Below are 18,949 nucleotides of genomic sequence, written 5' to 3'. Positions count from 1 at the left end.
CTCAAGCAGCAATTTGAAAACGTTGAAAGCAGCCCGGTATATTCAAATCCAAAGAAAGCGAGCGCCAAGAGACGTTGAAAGACGATTCTGCATGCCAGAAATGCTGCTTACAAAAAGGAGTCAATTTTGCATCAAATTGGAACTGTTGATGAAAAATGGATCCATAGCGCCAATTTTAAATGCAAAACATCATATGTGCAACATGGGCAACCAACCAAATCAACGGCAAAGTTGAATATTCCTAACGCCTAGGTAATGCTCTGTATGTATTAGGTGTGATCAGAAGGAGGTGCTGTGTTATGAGATTGTAGAACAAGGTACACTTCCGACGAAAATTCATCAAATTTAGTTTAATTTTTTTTGTACTTATGATCTGAGTTAATTAATTAACCTATTTTTTTAAATTTATTATTTTTTAAGTTTTATTATTTTTTTTAGATTTTATAAATTTTTTTAATTTTATTAATTTCTTTAATTTCATTAATTTTTTAAGATTTATTAATTTTTTTAATTATTTAGTTTTACTTGTTTTTTTTTTTTAATTTTACTAACTTTTTTATTCTTATTAATTTTTTAATATCTTTACTTTTAAATTAATTTTACATGTTTTATTTAATTTCATTTTATTTCATGATGAATGCCGTTTTACTGCATTTTTTAAATTAATTTATTTACTTGTTTTGTCCTTTAATTTTATAATAGCAAAATAAAATTATTGAATGTAATTTGTTAAAATCTAATTAAATTTAATTTTTTAATCAAAATAAATTAATTTTTCATCTCAATTTAGTGTAGTTGTAGTATTAAAATAGTTAAATATTTTTTTTAATTTTTTTAATTTTATTAATTTTTTTTGGAATTATATTAATTGTTTTAATTTAAGGCATTTTTTTCCTAATTATTTAAATTTTTATTTTATTTAATTTTATCATGACTTTAATGCAGTTTTATTGATTTTTTATGAAGTAATTTAATTTTATAATAATAAAAGAAAAAATTAACAAATAAAATTTATTAACAAATTACGTAATTTGTTAAAAATTATTTTAATTAATTTTTCATCTCGGCTTAGTTCAGTTCTAATTTAAGTTAATTAATATATTTTTTTTTGTTTTATTAATTTTAATAATTTTTGAAATTATTTTGTAATTATTTTATTTTTTTAACATTATGCTTTTTTTGGTTTGATTATTTTCTTTTCTTTTATTTTTTTTAATTTTATAAATATTTTAAAAATTTTTAGTTTAATTTTTTTTTAATTTTTTTAATTCTTGAATTTCATTAATTTTTTTAGATTAATTATTATTTTTTATTTTATTAATTTTTTTTAGACTAATTAATTTTTTTAATTTAATTAATTTTTAATGTTTATTAATTTTTTTTAAATTTTGTTATATTATGTTTCACTCATTTTGATATTATTTTATCATGAACTCAGTGCCGTTTGTCAACATTTTTTAATTTAATTGCTCAATTTGGCTTAAAATTTTGTAATAATAAAATAAAAACAAAATTATTGAATGTAATTTGTAAAAATTTGGCTTAAATTAATTTTTTAATAAATTTCTCATCTCAGTTCAGTTTAGTTCTAGATTAAATAAGTTAATTAATATAATTAATATAATTTTTTTAATTTTCTTAAATTTTTTTAATACTACCACTTTTTTAATTTTATTAATTTTTTAGTTTTATTTGTGTTTTTTTTTCTAATTTTTCTAATTTCTTTAATTTTTTAATTTTATTAATTTTTTTTTAATTATTTTAATTATTTTTATTAATTTTTTGTAATTATTATTATATTTTAGCTTTATGGTATTACAAATTTGGTACCTTTCTTACAGCACTTTTAAATTATATAATTTATTTACTTATTCTGTCGTTTAATTTGCAAATACAAGTATTCCTTTCGCAATATTTCTTGGCCCGCGGCGATTCTCCTTCGTTAGTTAATTTTACAGTTTTACAATCACTTGCGAGTTACCGTCTAAATGCCACCGCAAAGCGCCAGCGGCATTAGTTATACAACTGTATATATAAAATATATGTGTGGGTACTTATCTATGTGTGTGTGTGCACCGTTTGGCGTATTTAATATGCCACCCACTTAAGTTGAGAGCATAAATTACGCGCAGCATTTTAATTTTACTCTTTCCATCCTGGCCAAAGACTAAAATATAGAAATAACATTAAATAATAACAATAATAATGGCGAAAGCAACAAAAACAACAGCAACAACAAATGCCAGCAACAGCTAAGCCAAACAATGCGGAGCGCATGAAGGCTTGCGATGGCAGTGGCGTGGACTAACAATGACACTCGCAGCAAGGCTTGCCAAAGCAGCAGCAGCAATAATAACAGCAACAACAATAACGCCAACCGTAACTAACCGCCAAACGCCAATTGCTAACTGCCGCCCGTTGACTGTCGACTGAAGCCAACAACAACAACAGCGGTGGCAGCAGCAAATGCAAATGACACCAACATGCTGCGAACGAAATTACCAACTTGCAACATTGTGACCACATTGCTCAATGTGGTAATTGCATTTTGTGAATTGTTGAAATTTTTATTCGAATTTCATTTTGACATTTTTATTCTAATTCCTCCATTATAACCAATAAATTTAACATAACTCATTCTATTCTATTTTTCAACACACACACACACACACGTAAATTATAGTAAATGTGGCAAGGCGCTGGCGCTGAGTCGGCTCACTAACCGCCGTTTTGTCTTACACCGAAATGCAAAAGCTTATAATTTGAGCCGAGAACAGCAAAAACAACAACAATTTTTGTGCTCAAATTTATGCCATTTTTCTTGCATTGGTGTAGTTGTAATAATAATTGCTCGCAGTTGTTGTCAACATTGGTGGGTGGTTGTCGCTGTGACTTTGAGCATTGCTTTGCATACATGCCCTGTAGGAAATTTTTTGGCAGTGGTGATAAAATTTTGTCGTTTTTGTTGTTTTTTCGTCCCACCTTTTCGTCGATTTTAAAGCAGTTTTTGACAACAGGAAAAGGAGCTGCCTTTATGCACAAATCTTAATTTCCAGTTGAGTTATACCAAAAGCTCCGTCAGGATCGGGAAGGACCTCTTCGAGCCATTCGATACCTAACGAAATTTAAAGACAGCGGCTACGCTGGCTAGGATAGGTGACGAAAACACTCCAGCTCTGAAACTATTCGATGCAGTACCCGTCGGGGTAAGCAGAGGAAAGGAAGGCCTCCATTCCGTTGGAAAGACCAGGTGGAGAAGGACCTGGCTAAACTTGAAATTTCCAATTGGCGCCATCTTTCGAAAAGAAGAAACGACTGGCGCGCTGTTGTTAACTCGGCTATAACCGCGTAAGAGGTTTCTATGCCAATAAAGAAGAAGAAATGATAAATGGTTTCAGAAGGATGAATTTCTGGGACGAAATCATGGGTACTGCGCCAAGGCAAGAAAATGGGCCTCTCATATGACCACCTAGGTCATGTGATCTGACTTTATTGGAATACTTTTTCAAAAGGCTTTTCAAGTGAATGGTCTATGCTGTTGAACCAATTACCTCGGACCTGTTGGAGACCAACCTTTTATGTGTTACGGAGAAGATAAACCAGCCTATGCAGAAAAAAATTTATAAAAATCGAGCCAATAGTTATTCGACAATGGAATTTTACCTGAAAAAAGTAGACGTTGGAACAGACTAAATTCGTCAAGTTTCTCTTGCGTTTTAGAACTTGAATTATTGATTTCAAGTGAGCTTAACAAACTTGGGCCGGTGATCAGCTTCTCTGCGACTGCGAGATCCTTCTCGCCTAAAATACATAGCAGGAGATCCACTGAGCTATTTGCTCTAAGCAAGGTTCATCGCGGCACAATCATATGAGGTCTTACTGGACATCAGACAATAGACCAGCGTTCTAAACTGTGAAAGTGAGTTTCCTGTTGTCACTTGTAACAGAATCGATTTTTAGCGTAACCTAACCAAGTTATCTAGAGCATAGATTATCAAACGGGATGATCTACTGATATATGTGAAACTCGGTAAATCTGCAACGAGATGTTTGATATGATAAAGCAGGCTTAACCAGATGTTGCTTTAGCAAAAGTGGTGTGTTTCGGTGGAGGGCCGGAAGAGGTCACTAATGAAGACCATGCTGGGAGACCTGCGCAAAGTTTTGAATTCGGACCGTCGACTAAATATTCGTAATTGTCCAGATGTTAAATTTATCCAAATCTGTGGTTCATAACATTGTGACAGAGCGGATAAGATATCGCAGCCGATTGGAAGTTGCAGCACGACAACGCCCTGGCTCACACCGCCTTTCTTGTGTACAGCTACCTAACCAAGGCCTCCATCCCAACGCTTCCGCAGCTGCCCAGATGCGGCCTCCGCACTTTTTTGTTTCCTTGCCTAAAAAGGCCGATGAAAGGCAAACATTTTGAGATGACAGAGGGGATCCAAGCACCATGCACCTAGGCTCTCAAGACTATTCTGGAGAATGCCTTCCGTGACGCCTTCAGTACCTGGAAATCGGACCGATTGGTTCAATAATTTTTTTTTAATCGACTCAGTTTTATTACTTTCCGGATAAACCTTGTATAATTATTTTTGCTCTATACCTATACTCTCCTCCCGCCTAACTGACGAGAGGTGCGCAATGCTCAAACAGGCGGTACTAGCCGAGACTTTTCTGACTTTTTAAAATAAATATCGGTTAGTGATAGTGATAGGAAGATTTGAGTACTGAATACATTCTTGAACCTTTTGACCGCACTATCGAAATTAGTCTGAATATTTGGCTCTGTTATCAGGCTTCATCAAGGGCGTTGTCTCCGACAAACTTTTTCTGACCACAGACTAGGACTACTATTATTTCATGAATTATAGTGGCTCTAGACTCTAACATGGAGTTCAGCAGATGCGATTCTCAAACGGACCTTGAGATAAAAATATTACATTGCCTAGAGGTTACTCTTATGTATATCCGAAGCTTGGTGTTTCATAATGCTATATCTCCCTGCTGGGTGTTTATATAAATATATTAATATTTGCTTAATTATACATAAATGTCCAAGTATATATGTACAACATATGTAAGTATGTATGTATATTTATGCGCCGAAGTTTTGTGTATTTTGCATGAAATGACAATAAATGGCATGTTGAAACAAATCCGAACGGTGAATGTTACATTTTGATTGATGTATTTTGACACGTCCACAGGCAGTCGCTAGCTGAGGTTTAATTCAAATCAATTCCATTTTAAAATGCATATAAATCACGAGGCAAATCAAGAGAACAAAGAACAAAAAGAAAAGCGCAGCTGGTGTTGGCACAGTTGGAGAGTTGGGCTTAAGCGTTGGCTGGCATTCCTTTCAAATCTATGCAAATAATTAAACAGAAATATTTCGTTTCAGAAAACTTAATTACCAAAGAACATGCACCAACTCACAAACATAGATGTAAGTATATACATTTATGGTATATGGAATTACTTGCATAACAATTTATATTGATGAATAATTACATTTTTATTGCTGGTTTGATTGAGCGATTACTCTTCTGGAGATCTTGTGTAATTCTAAAAGGTTCCAACAATTCGAAGAGTGATTTAGCAGAGGAAAACATCTTATAGAAAAACTGTTCTAGATCTTAGACAAAGATCTGGATAAGAACCAGTCAAAGCCTCACGTATATAACTACATGGAGACGAACTTTCCTGAGAGCAAGAAGTTCTAAATCACTATCCGGAATTATTAGATACGAGAAGTATCTCATATAACCCTAGCAGTATGGCAGTGCCGAAAGATTCTGTTAAGATCAGACAACCATAGAAGTCAAGAAATAGCTCAAAGCTATTGATAATGAGTTTGAGGAAGATCTTCTTGCTACTATTGAAATAAAAGAAGGTAAGGTTAATGTGTTATCGAGTTGAAAATTAGATTTCTGAAAGGGTCTTTTTTTTAGAACAAAAGTTCTCATCTGTTCAAAAAGGTGTGGAGAGATCTGATGCTTGAGACAACATCAATTTCATAACAATGGACTCAATGAAAAGGCTCAAAGGCATAGTAACATTAAATAAGGCTTGGCCATATGGTTTGAGTGACACACAATTTTATCGGATCATTTTTTCTATTCGAAACCGACTGATAGATTCTTCTATGAACACATTCTGCCGATCGAGTAGTGTTTAACTTATCTGTCAGGTAATCTGCCAAAGATTCTTATCGGCAAAAATAAGATAGCAAGACTTCCCATATCTTTTTAATTTTCGATGATGAATTATGGAAACCAATTTGTTATAAGACTAACTTCTACGAAACCTGGAACCTCAGAAGTTAGCCAAGTTCTAACGTACGGAAGCTGCTAAATCAAGAACAGATGCTATTCTTTGTAATGGTGGATGAAGTTTCGTCATATAAGGTCTATTACGAGGACTTTTTAATCAACTCTTTATAATAATAAAAGCATGCCCGACGGTGGGAACCGAAGTGTGCTCAATCTGCCCAATCAAAAAAAAAAAAAAATGGGACCCGGCAATCTGCGCCAACTACCGTGGGATAAGCCTTCTTAATATTGCGTATAAGGTCTTATCGAGCATAGTGTGTGAAAGACTGAAGCCCACTGTTAACATACTGATTGGACCTTTTCATTGTGGCCTTAGAACTAGAATAACTACTATCCACCAGATTTTCCCCATGTGTCAAATCTTGGAAAAGACCTGTGAAAGAAAGATCGACACATACCTCATCGTCGATTTTAAAGCCGCTTTTGACAGGACGAACAGGAACTGCCTCTATGCCGCTATGTCTGAACTTGGTATCCCCGCAAAGCTTATACGGCTTTATTAGCTCACTTTAAGCAACGCCAAAAGCTCCAACTGGATCGTGAAGGACCTATCCGTGCCGTTTGATACCAAGCGATGTTTCAAATAGGGACAACTTATTGCTGGAGAAAATAATACGAGCTGCAGAGCTAAATAGAGACTTAGTTTCAACGGCCGCGCCGGTAGTTCTGCTTTTCCAGACTGGATAAGTAAGCGAAAAAATGGGTCTGGTTGTAAACGAAGATAAGACGAAATATCTCTTGGCATCAGACAAACAATCATCGCATTCGCGACTTGGCAACCACGGCACTGTTGACAGTCATAACTTCGAAGTCGTGGATAACTTCGTCTAACCAGTCGAACCAGCATTCAACGCAGAATCACTCTTGCCAACAGGTGCTACTTTGAACTGAATAGGCAATTGAAAAATCTCCCGATGAACAAAGACCAAACTCTACAAGTCCCTCATCATTCCCGTCCTATATGGTGCATAGGTATGGACAATGACATTTGATGAGTCGGTCTTAGGAGTGTTCGAGAGGAAAGTTTTGCCGAAGATTTATGGTCTTTTGCGCGTAGGCCACGGCGAATATCGCATTCGATGGAACGATGAGCTATGAGAGATAAATGGCGACATTGACATTGTTCAACGAATCACTAGACAGCGGCTGAGCTAGCTTGGTCATGTTGTCCGGATGGAAGAGAGCACTCCATATCTGAAGGTTTTCTATTCAGTACCTGCCGATAGAAGTAGAGAAAGAGGAAGACCTCCACTCCGTTGTAAGCGATGTCTACGCCAGTAAAGAAGAAGAAGAAGAAGAATGGAAACGGTCCATGAATGACGATCAGGAAGGTTTTGTTATGGATTCAGTAAGGAATCGCGTATGGCCAAACTCTTCACTTGCACTTACAATGTCAAAAATTGAAGCGATTGGACCATCTAAAGTAAGCAATTGTGCAGAAGCGGCTGCTTCGAGCACTAGGTGAGGTATTGTGTTTCTTTAGGCCAACGAAAGGCTACATACGTCAATAATAACGCAACGGAAGCTTCGGTGTCGAGGTCTGGAAGTTATTATGCATCTTACTTATAGTTCGGACGGAACACAAACGAACGGACTAACTGTTCCTGTCCATGGCAAATGAATCTGTTGGTGAAAACTTCATCTCAAGAGAAACTTGTGAAAATTGTCCGTCTCAGTAAAAACCAGAGTTTCTATGGGAGTGTCTTAATCAAATTATCTACAAAATGGTAACAAGTTTTTGAACTAAACTGCGCTTATTTGTCCTTAGTCAAATCGTTTCAACTACGCTCAATAAAACCTTGAATTTAAAGCAAAAATAATTTGTTTTTTTTTATTAAACTTTACCTTTTAATGCAATCTTAAGCTTTTTTAACCTCTCTTATTTTCCCTATGACATTATCTACAAATGACTAATTATTAACAGTTATCTCGCTGAAGTAACTCAATAAATATTACAACCAAACAAAGACTTTCGGACGCCCTTTCTAATGGCCATTTAAACTACTTCCCTCAACATAATCTCCTTCTATATTTTTTTTTACTTCTAGCACGCTAACATTGCTTTAATATAACGGTTTTTCTCTCGGGCACTTGTCGTTTTTATAACACATTAATCAACTGTAAGATTTCTATCAAATCAATAACCGTTGAAATCATGAAAACGCTGAATATCCAGTAACGAGCGCGACTCTCGTTCATTTTTTATTCGTTACTTGTTTGGCGAGTGGAAAAATGTAGAAAAAAGTAATATAATATTAGTACTAATAAAATTGTTTAAAAAAGAAAATAAGCGACAAACACAAACACACGTGAGCACATATGCATGAGTGCTCCTAGGTAAGCGCTGCGGACCCAGCAGGGTAGGAAGCGCGCGCTCATTTGGAAAGGCGAAGACAAATGTTTTCATATTCTAGAGCTAAATAGAAACAAATTATAAACTGGTGCAGTGGAGGATTTATGGCCGACTTGGCAATCGCTTCGTGCACGACATAAGTTCTTGCAGCTTTCAAGGTGACACACAAGCGCACCACCGCAAGTATAGACACACACACACACACACACATGCGCGCATGCTAATGTAACAAGTTTGTTGTTGCTTTTCTTTTGTTGTTTTTTATATATTATTTTTTCTTTGTTGTTTTTGTCTTCCTATAACACGCTAGCGCTGAAGGCGAGCGCCACACTGCCACTCAGCTGCGTCTTGTGGACCGTCGCCGCCGGGCGGGGAGGTCTTCCGGCACGCCTCGAATGGCAGTGGCATGAACTGCAAAATGATTGATTTATATCGTCGTTGGCGATTGGCAGCGAAGTGCCATGCAATCAGCCCCGCGCCGGCTTTCATGAGCTGGCTGCTTGCTGCCGGCGGTTTGCAGCGCTCAAGTCCAACCGCCGTTGATTTCAGCTAAATTAGATTGGATAGCAGCGTCATTTGATCGAATGCAATTGTGCGGTAGAGAATTAAACAGAACAGTTAACACGAAATGCAAGTAAAGAAAAACTGTGTGTGATTTGCTAATTGCAACAGATCAGCGAACCTCTCTATCCACGGCGGCGGCGGCGACGACGGCGCTTGTCAACCCGGTCTAGAGTAAAGTTCGCCGACGGTGTTTCTCTGAGCTCTGTGCTGCTCTGTGAAGTGAATTCATTTGTATCATTAATTGTTATGCTTTTCAGCGCTGCAAGCAGAATATTGTTATAAATTAGAAGCGATTGCAAGAACACTTCATCATGACTACATACACTTGTATGTTTGTCACTTTTGGCTTTAGTAAACCCCACCCAAGGGGAGTAGATGTCGCAGTAGAGTTAAAGAAGAAGCTGTAAGAGGTTGGGATGGCCTAGGATGAAAAAAAATCGAATTTATTTGACTTAAATTTTACTTTGCTTACGCAGTTATAGCTGAGTTTGCAAAAGTCTTCCTCTTCCTCTACTTCCCATTGGGGATACTGTGCCGAAAACTCTCGGAGCTGTAGTGCTTTCACCCATTCGGACGACATGACCTAGCCAACTTAACCCCCTGTCTCTTAATTCGTTGATATATGTCAATGTCGTCGTATATCTCGTACCATGCAGATACCAGATCATCGTTCCATCGCCCTTTTCATTCACCTTCTTTCGTTAGCTCGCCTTAAAATGAATGTTTTTTGGCTATCGAAAGAATACTTGGTCTAAAACTGGTAGTCGTGAGCTGCTTGAGCCATATGTAAAATAATCGTTTCTGGTCACCTACAAGTGAATGGCACTCAAAGAACTTTCCTCACTTGCGTCAACTTCTACACATGGCTTCGTCATCGTTAATTTTATCGAGACAAGGTTTTACTATTTTGATCGTTTTCACCTTAAGTAAACGAGTTTGTCGACCGTCTAACCAAAGAGGATTTGGAACCCAAGGGAATACGAGGTACAACGGGAGGAGAAAAGTGTTTGTAAAAATCCTTACAAGCAGTAAGTGCCCAGGCTTTGACACGTGAAGCTGTTTCTGGCAGATTTCAATACCAAAAAGCTCCTTCCATTGGACACAATAGCAAAATAGCAGCAAGTTTTATACGGCTGTACACCGTGACGAGGGCAGTTCTCATAACTGAGCTCCAAATGCTCATAGAAAACATCTTTGGTCACATCGTCCTCTTTTCCGTCGGGGCGTGGGCACAAATCTGCGATATGCTGAAGAACTTCGCTTTGATGCGGGTTGTGGCTGGACGTTTATCCACCAGTGTGAATGTGAGTAATCGGCGACGGTGTCTCTTTTCCACCACGAATCCCACAGGTCCACAAGGACCTTCTTTCTTCAGTTTTTGTCCCGTCCATCAGATTTCTTGGACGGCGGTGCTGTCAGCCTTTACTCTTACAAGGATATCAAGCAGCTGGGCAATGGCTCCTTCCCAATTAACGGAACGGAAATTCTAAGTGCATGCTCTTAAATCGTAATCCTTAATACTTTTGCAGTGGTCGTCGTCAAAAGGATGTATCTCATCCCAAGGTGTTTCCTCACTTTCGTGAACTTTATTACATGGCTCCATTCCCTTGGAATTTCAGTACAAATTTTTCCAGGCGGGTTGTAGGATATATGAAAAGAAATTGTGAGTAATGGGTTCGTCGATTTACAGACCGTGCTTTTAAGAATGCCTCTCTCTCTCTCCATCTCTTACTTTTCTCATTCTCGGTATTCACCCGAAAAGGCTGGAAAGAACCCTTATTGCTTGTTGGATTGATTTTACGAATGAAATAATTAATTTTTGTTGATGAAAATGAGCTTTTATTCAGATTCGGTGATTCATTTTGAAAGAGAAACTTTGCTACCACTCATCTCATTTCATAATTTGAATAAAAATGCATTGTCGTGGAGTTCACATTTTACATTAACTTTAACTGCACCTTACTCAGGGTATAAATATACTCTATCATTTTCTATAAAAAAATATCACAAATAAATTGAAACCTTCATTAAAACCGCTACCCACATACATACGAGTATGTTAGAGACACTCGTCGAGCGACCTTAACTCTTCGTGCCCTCGCTGAGGACTTTCAGTTGCTGCAGCCATCAAATTATGGCATTTCATTTACTAACGTTTACGGCGTCACTATATATTTATATATACATCAGAATGTACATATACATAATTATATATATACACATACACATATGCAATGTGAGTACGTGTGTGGCAAATGTAGCACGTTGTAATTCAAAGCCGTCAAATGGCCTTGGCTACGTGTGGCTGTAATGTGCTTTTCATACCATTATTGCTGCTGCTGCTGTTGTTGTTGTGGTTGTTGTTGTTTCAAGTTGTGAGCGTACTGTTTCAATCTAATCGCCTGCTGATTTTGTTTGTTAAAATATTTTCTTATTCCCTTGACGGCTCCACAGCGCAGCGCCGAGTGAATGTGGCTGTTGGCGGTGTTGTTGTCAAGGTTACCCAATTAAAAGTGACATAATGCTTTTTGCGCAAAAATTATATATGACAAATGAACGAACTAAAGTTGAGCGCACAATAAATGCATGCAATCGCAAATTTATATAATATTTTTTACAAGTTTATTTGATTAGAAATCACAGTTTTGGGCAAAATTGGTCTCACCACCCACTAAACTGGAATGCAGGTTTGTTGCTGAAGTCTTTTGTTTGACTTAAATTGAAATTTTATTTTGGGTAGAGAAAAGTAAGAAGAATGAGTGAGTTAGTACTAATTAGACAAAGTACAAGTTCGTACTATTCTTTATGATTGGGGTTATAGAGTCTATAGTTAAAGGATAAAGGAATCAGGACTACCGATGCTAGCTTCCGAACTCGATTCAGTTCCATTGTAGTTCTGCAAATATACCTGAAATTTCTTCATTAAAATCTCGAAAATGGTGCTTAAAAAAGCACTTTACAACATCCACAACCACTTCCAGATCGTGAGACTTTCTTCGTTTTGAACGCTTCAACGCAGATTTCGAGTAATTACCATGCGACACTTCGTCTTACTGCTGTACTTTCGGCAGCCGAATGCACAATACATTCCGACATACTTCGTTGGAATTTTGGCGGCTGGTGAATGGTTGTGGTTGTTGCATGCAAACTATCCCAAATTGGCAAACGCGCCACAGGGGAACGCGACAAATGCCCATAGCCGAATGTTGGTGTCCAATGCCGGCGGTTTCCACTTACTGCGTGTATCGAAAGTACTCGAGTGCTTGGCTTTATGGTCAATTGCCACTATCGGCCGATCGGTAGCAGCGTAGCAATTACAACAACTTCATACATGGCTTACCGACGGCACTACCAGCGTCCGAGTGCAGAGATATGCGAATGTGCGGCAATGTATTAGCGAGCGCATAAATGGCCAACATAATCTTGAAAATTTATTAGCGCTGCTAATCCTTTAGTGATGCTTATCGAAGGCAAATGTAGTTGACTTTGGTTTAGTGGTCACATGCTTACGCGCATGCGCGAAAGATTCGTGTGCAAAGATGCCATCAAGGTTGCCTAAGATAGAATTTTTTCGGTCTCAATGCTACTTTGGATTCATAAAAACGTAAGTTGTTGTTGTTGTAGAGGCAAAAAATATTTCTTGATTATTTCATTTTGATTGCTGCAAAGTTTACAGTCCTTGGTCGGTTAAAAAAGCGGGTTCTTACTGTTTTCATTGAGCTAATTGTCGTTGCTACAGTTTGTATCACCTTCTTCTCACAAAATTAGAATCTTGACAGAGTTCACAATATCAAAATAACTCAACTGGAAAGCTTAAGCAGTTACTCTTGCCAGTTCCACCTATAGAATCACTAGAACTTATCTTGAAAACCGTCTGGTATCCAATAAAACGCTATGAACCCGTCAACATGACCAGAGAATTTGTTTTTTGCCCAAGTTTATATCGTAATAAAGATCGCACAGCTAGCTTTCCTTCGATTCTAAGCTCCGGTTTTAGTTCCTCAAACCATATTTAGAGAAACATGGGAGATTTTACTAAGAGGAAAGCGGAACTAGCTTGAAGAATTATGAATTTTGCTTCACAGACCACCTTTTAGTTTGATTTTCATAAGCCATGGTTTGCTCTCGGAGAGAGAAGTTTCTCAACAAGTTTTACACTAAAATTCAAGTAGGACTTTATGATTACACTGGCTCTAGTTTGGGTCTAGGCCATTACTAATAGTAATGGAAGTCTACCATGTTACTCTCATACAAAGGATCATGGCTCCATTTTTGTTTCAAGCTCTGCACAAAGAATCCTTTTATCCGAAACCTATCCACTTTGTGGAAAACAAGCCATAGAAAAGTTCGAATTTTGAAGCAATCCAATCAAACATCCCATTTTGGACTTCTGCGAAGGAATCGAAGTGCTGCTCAACCAAAGCGTGTTCCAACAATGAAAACAAATGGTAATCGGAAGTTTCTAAGTCTCGTGAATATGGCGGGTGGTATAGCAGATCCCAGCCACGTACTCTGATTGTATCTTGAACAGATTTTGCTTTGTGTGCAGGTGCATTGTTGTGTCGTTTTTCGAGCAATGCATGGTTCGAATCGATCATTCGTTGTCTGTAACGATTAATATTAACTGTCTTATTAGATTTTAGAAGCTTATGATATACTACAGCCTTCTGATTTCACCAAACCCAGTCGCTGTTGATGGTTGTCCCGGTTTAATCACGATTTTCTCTGTTTCTTCTTTCATCTTTATTGGCGTAGGAACCGCTTATGCGGCTATGATGAGTTTACAATCGTCCGTCCTTCCAATCGTTCATCCTTTTCCCTGTTTGGCGTCAAATGGAGATTCCAAGTGTAGTGAAGTCCTTCTCCACGTGGACTTTCCTAAGGAGTGGAGATCTTCCTCTTCCTTTGCTTCCCCCGGCGGGTAATGCGTCGAATACTCTCAGAGCTGGAGTGCTTTCATCCATTCGGACGACATGACTTAGCCAGCGTACCCGTTGTCTCTGAATTCGCTAAACTGTGTCAATGTCGTTCTATATCTCGTAAAGTTCGTCGTTCCATCGACTGCGATATTCGCCGTTGCCAATGCGCAAAGGACCATACATATTCCGCTGAACCTATCTCTCGAAAACTAACATCCCCGACACACCAGAAGTTGCCATCGTCTATGCCTCTGCACCATATAATTGGACCGAAATTATTAATGACTTATAGAATTTGGTCATTAGTCATCAAGAGAGGACTCTACATCTCAAATGCCTACTCCGACCGTAGCAGCACTTGTTGGAAAGGTGCTCAGGTGTTTGGAATGGGTTATTCTGCTTGAGATTTCAAGGCTGACTTTCTTGTTGGTGCTGATGCTGGTTCCACGATAGACGAAATTATCAAAGACTTCGAAGCTACAACTGTCAACATTGACTTGAAAGCCAAATCGCGATTGCGACGACAGTATTTTTAATGACAGGAGATATTTCGTCTTGCCCTCGTTCACTACTAGACCAATTTACTTCACTCCTATGGTTGTTTATATAGTAGAAACTTTTCAAAGGATTTCTTCGTACATTCAAGCTTCGGATTAAGAGAAAATTCAAGATTACAAAATATTAGAGATTATGTCAAGCACCTTCGGGTTTTCAATATTATTCTTTTCTCAAAGAAATCATTCGGTGAAGGTATATATCGCTACTGATTCGCATCAAAATCGATTCATTGCTGAATCGGACGGTAAAGCGAAAATGGTCGTAGTCGAGCTGCGGTTTCCTCGCGCTGGACAGTAATTGTGTAGCATCAGAATAATGTCAGACCACAGAATCGATAGCGAATCGCCAGAAGTGCCGGCAACTTGATTTGGATGTTTTGCATCAACCATATTGTCCAGATCTAGTACTAAGTGATTATTATCTGTTTGTGTCTATAGTGAATACTTTTGCTGGTGAAAAGCTCACTACAAAAGAATCTTGTGAAAATCGACTGTCGCATTTTTTTGTCAATATGGACAAAGTTCACTCTGAGAGTGGAATTATGAAATTACCTTCCAAATGGGAACAATATGGAATTTTCTAATCAGATCATATGGGCTATGCTAACTAATCTAATAATTAATGCTAAAATAATGAAAGTTTTACTGGATCCATTTTGCAGATGCTGTTTGCTTGTAGGAATCTCAGCTTTAATGTCAAATTATAAGATAGTATCGAGAACGTTAACACTAAAGCTTAGAGAAGTTGAGATAAGCAACTGTTAAAGATCCGCTGTCTAGTTATGTTGAGCCACGGCGACAGGGAATAGTTACAGGTTCTCAAAGCAGGAGGATAGGTTGGATCAGAGATGAATCTACTTTAAGTTTTTAACATTTCTTGAAGTAAGTTGGTTCTATAAGAGCCTCATCTTGCAATATGACATTAAGAATTGTATCTACAATTGAATGCACAAATGTGAAATAACAATTTCCATGGCAACCCTGATTTAGCAAGTTGAAATTGCGTACATTTGCATGCACACAATAATAGTTAAAACCCTTCGAGGTCGCACTTAAGCGTTTACTGCCGCCACATTTACGCTTTAACGCCCGACGTCTGACCGCTTGATCGCCTACGATAGCGGTAAATGCTTTTAATTTTTATACACCACTGAAAGCGTTGGCGCATGCGCTGTCACACGCACATAACGCGATAAATATTCATGTTTTTATATGTATTTGTGTGTGTTTATGACCAATTGGTGGTATGTGGCTAGAGTGTTAGCCTGGTGACGGCAATGAAATGCCGGCTATTTTTCACCAATTAAAACCGAATGTTACGCATTTGCAGTAGCCGCCGCTGCCATTGATGTTGCAATGAGGGAAAAATGCAATTTGCCGCTGCTTTTGGTGCCGCAATGCAACAAATAAAAATGAGAATGAAATACTAAAATATTTCGAATGCATTGCTGAATATACATATATACATATATATACCTTGAGCAGGGTATATGCAGTTTGCCACGAAGTTTGTAATACCCAGAAGCCCCGGAGACCTAGTATCAGTGTGACGAGCTTAGTCGATTTAAACATCTTTATAGTTGAGCTATCGATTTGAAATTTTGCATACGCCCTTTGCTTTGTAAGAAGCTGCTTATTTGTCGGAATCTCCGATATCGGACCACTTTAGCATATAGCTGTCATACAAATTGAACAATAAAAACAAGTTCTTATTTGGAAAACCTTTTTATTTGACGAGATATCTTCACGAAATTTGGTATGGGTTACTTTTCAGAGCTGTATCACCATCTCCGAAGAAATTATTTGGATCGCAGCTATATAGCACGTAGCTACCATACAAACGGACCGTTCAAAAACAAGTCCTTGTATGGAAATTTTTTTTATTTGGCGAGATATTTTTACAAAATTTTACATAGCTTACTCTTCAAAACAGTACTATAATCTGCGAAGAAAATGTTTGGATCGGACTTCTATAGCGTATAGCTGCCATACAAACGGACCGTTCAAAAACAAGTTTTTGTATGGAAAACTTTTTTATTTGACGAGATATCTTCACAAAATTTTGCATTGCTTACTCTTCAAGGCAGTACTTTCACTTTCCGACAAATTGTTTGGATCGGAGCTCTATAGCATATAGGTGCCATATAAACTGATCGATAAAAATCAAATCCTTGTATTGAAAACTTTTTTATTTGACAGAATAACTTCACGAAATTTGGCATCGACTATTTTCCAAGGCGGCTCTACAATATCTGAATAAATTGCTGAGATCGAATCACTATAGCATATAGCGGCCATATAAGCTTACCGCTAAAATACAAAACAAGCATGCTTTATATCCCTTCATGCCATAATAAGTGCACCTGTGAAGGGTATTATGGCTTCAGTGCAATTGAAGTTAACGGTTGTTCTTATTTTTGATATTTTTGGCAACGTCTTGTACTTGTTGCGGCCGACACTTGCTTTCAGTGATTTGCTACAGTTGGTGGCTCTTGGAATTTGGTGAACCAAGGAGGCGGCTAATGATTGCATTATAAGCTTGTAAGTATGTATGTGGCTGTGTGAATATGCAGCTCGTAAATTATCTGCAAACGGCTGTTTCAATGTAGTGTCAAAATCACATTCACACGCACGCACACACACACATACAAGTATATATAGAGTGCCTCGACCTGCATATCGGCTGCCAACAATGCTGCTTATTTATCATATTTAAATGGCAATAAAATGTACTTTATGTCGACAGCAACACCACATAAATTTCAGTTTTGAAACGGCCCCAACCTCATAAACGTTTCAAAAATACCAATAATTCATTATAATTGCACACACATCATTTGCTCTTTACCCATTCGCACTCATTTGCGTCACTTGCCGTTACACACCAGCCACACACATGTGTATATGAGCTTGTGTGCGTGTACTTAGCGTTCGCTCGGCTGTTGGTCGGTGAAATTATGCCTCAAATAGTGCAATTCTTCGGCTTGGCATTGTTGGTACTTGTAAGTGAGATAATTAATTAGAATTCCATATAAATTATTTATGTGTTTGGTGTCGTTAAAAGGAGGTCTCCTCGGGAAATATGAGGTGTTACCGGTTCTATTTGACGTGCGAGGGTAGTTGGATATATCTGTGATTATTTTAAATTAATAAACTGTAATTTTAAGCCCATATGGCTCTTGCTATTGTCAGTCACATAGGCTTTACGGGTTAATCTCTTGATTCTGACTATTACACTTTGTCACCATTAAAGGGATTTTCGACACATGACTACGTATATAAGGTGAATTCATCTTCACTATCAATTTAGGCTGCTTTAAAACTATTTAGACAGAAGCACTAACACGAATATTAACTCAGTTGAGGAGATCTCTGATGTAGCAGAGAACAAGTTGAGTTCTTTATCGATCTATCCAAAGAGCTATTGGTGCTTCCAAACGGTTCAACGAGCAGTCACTAATATTTATCTTTTTTATAAATTTTTTTACAATTTTTTTTATTATTCTGAAGTTATCCCTTTTTAAAAACTCTTCTGCAGTACTTTCCTGGGATATCTCAAAGAACTATGAAGATCAGCAGTATAGCTCATAAAGCTCCATATTCCAACCTAATACTGAGTGTGAAACATTTATTGACATCGAAATCCTTTAGATTATAAATAAGTTGGGTAACTTTGAAAGCAAGTGTGGTGAAGCTCTCAGAGATAGCAGGAATTCGTTGAGTAAAACTCTGCACTGGTTGATGAGCAATTGGTAGTAAATAGTCGTAACCAATAACCTCCTGAAAGTGAAAAATTTTTCGCCTGATCCTGTTTGGACTCAGTGGAACTTTGCATAGATCAATGAAAACACAAGGAAGTGATCATCCAAGGGTTAAACCGTCGATTTGAGAACTTAGAGAGTTTGACTAGTTGAGTTTGCTTTGATGTCACATAACTACGCGATGCTTGCTCGAGTCCCATGCCTTTCCTATTAACGTTTTTTCTAGAGAAGCTCTTTTGTGATGACGTCTTCCTGCCAAATCTTGTGAGACTTCTTGAACATAGGAAATTTGGTTCGCATCAAACGGCTATTACTTCAATAAAAATCTATTTTGATGGCATTAATACCTTTATAGAACATTGAAGCATGGAAAGGCTGCCCTGTCTTTCCTCTTCTCTTCGCTAATCGTCATAGGCGATGTCATGACCACGCTTACCGTCACATGGAAAAAAGGCTT

The sequence above is a fragment of the Bactrocera dorsalis genome, chromosome 5 (assembly GCF_023373825.1).
Source record: "Bactrocera dorsalis isolate Fly_Bdor chromosome 5, ASM2337382v1, whole genome shotgun sequence".
Classification (NCBI taxonomy): domain Eukaryota; kingdom Metazoa; phylum Arthropoda; class Insecta; order Diptera; family Tephritidae; genus Bactrocera; species Bactrocera dorsalis.
This window is presented reverse-complemented; position numbering follows the sequence as displayed.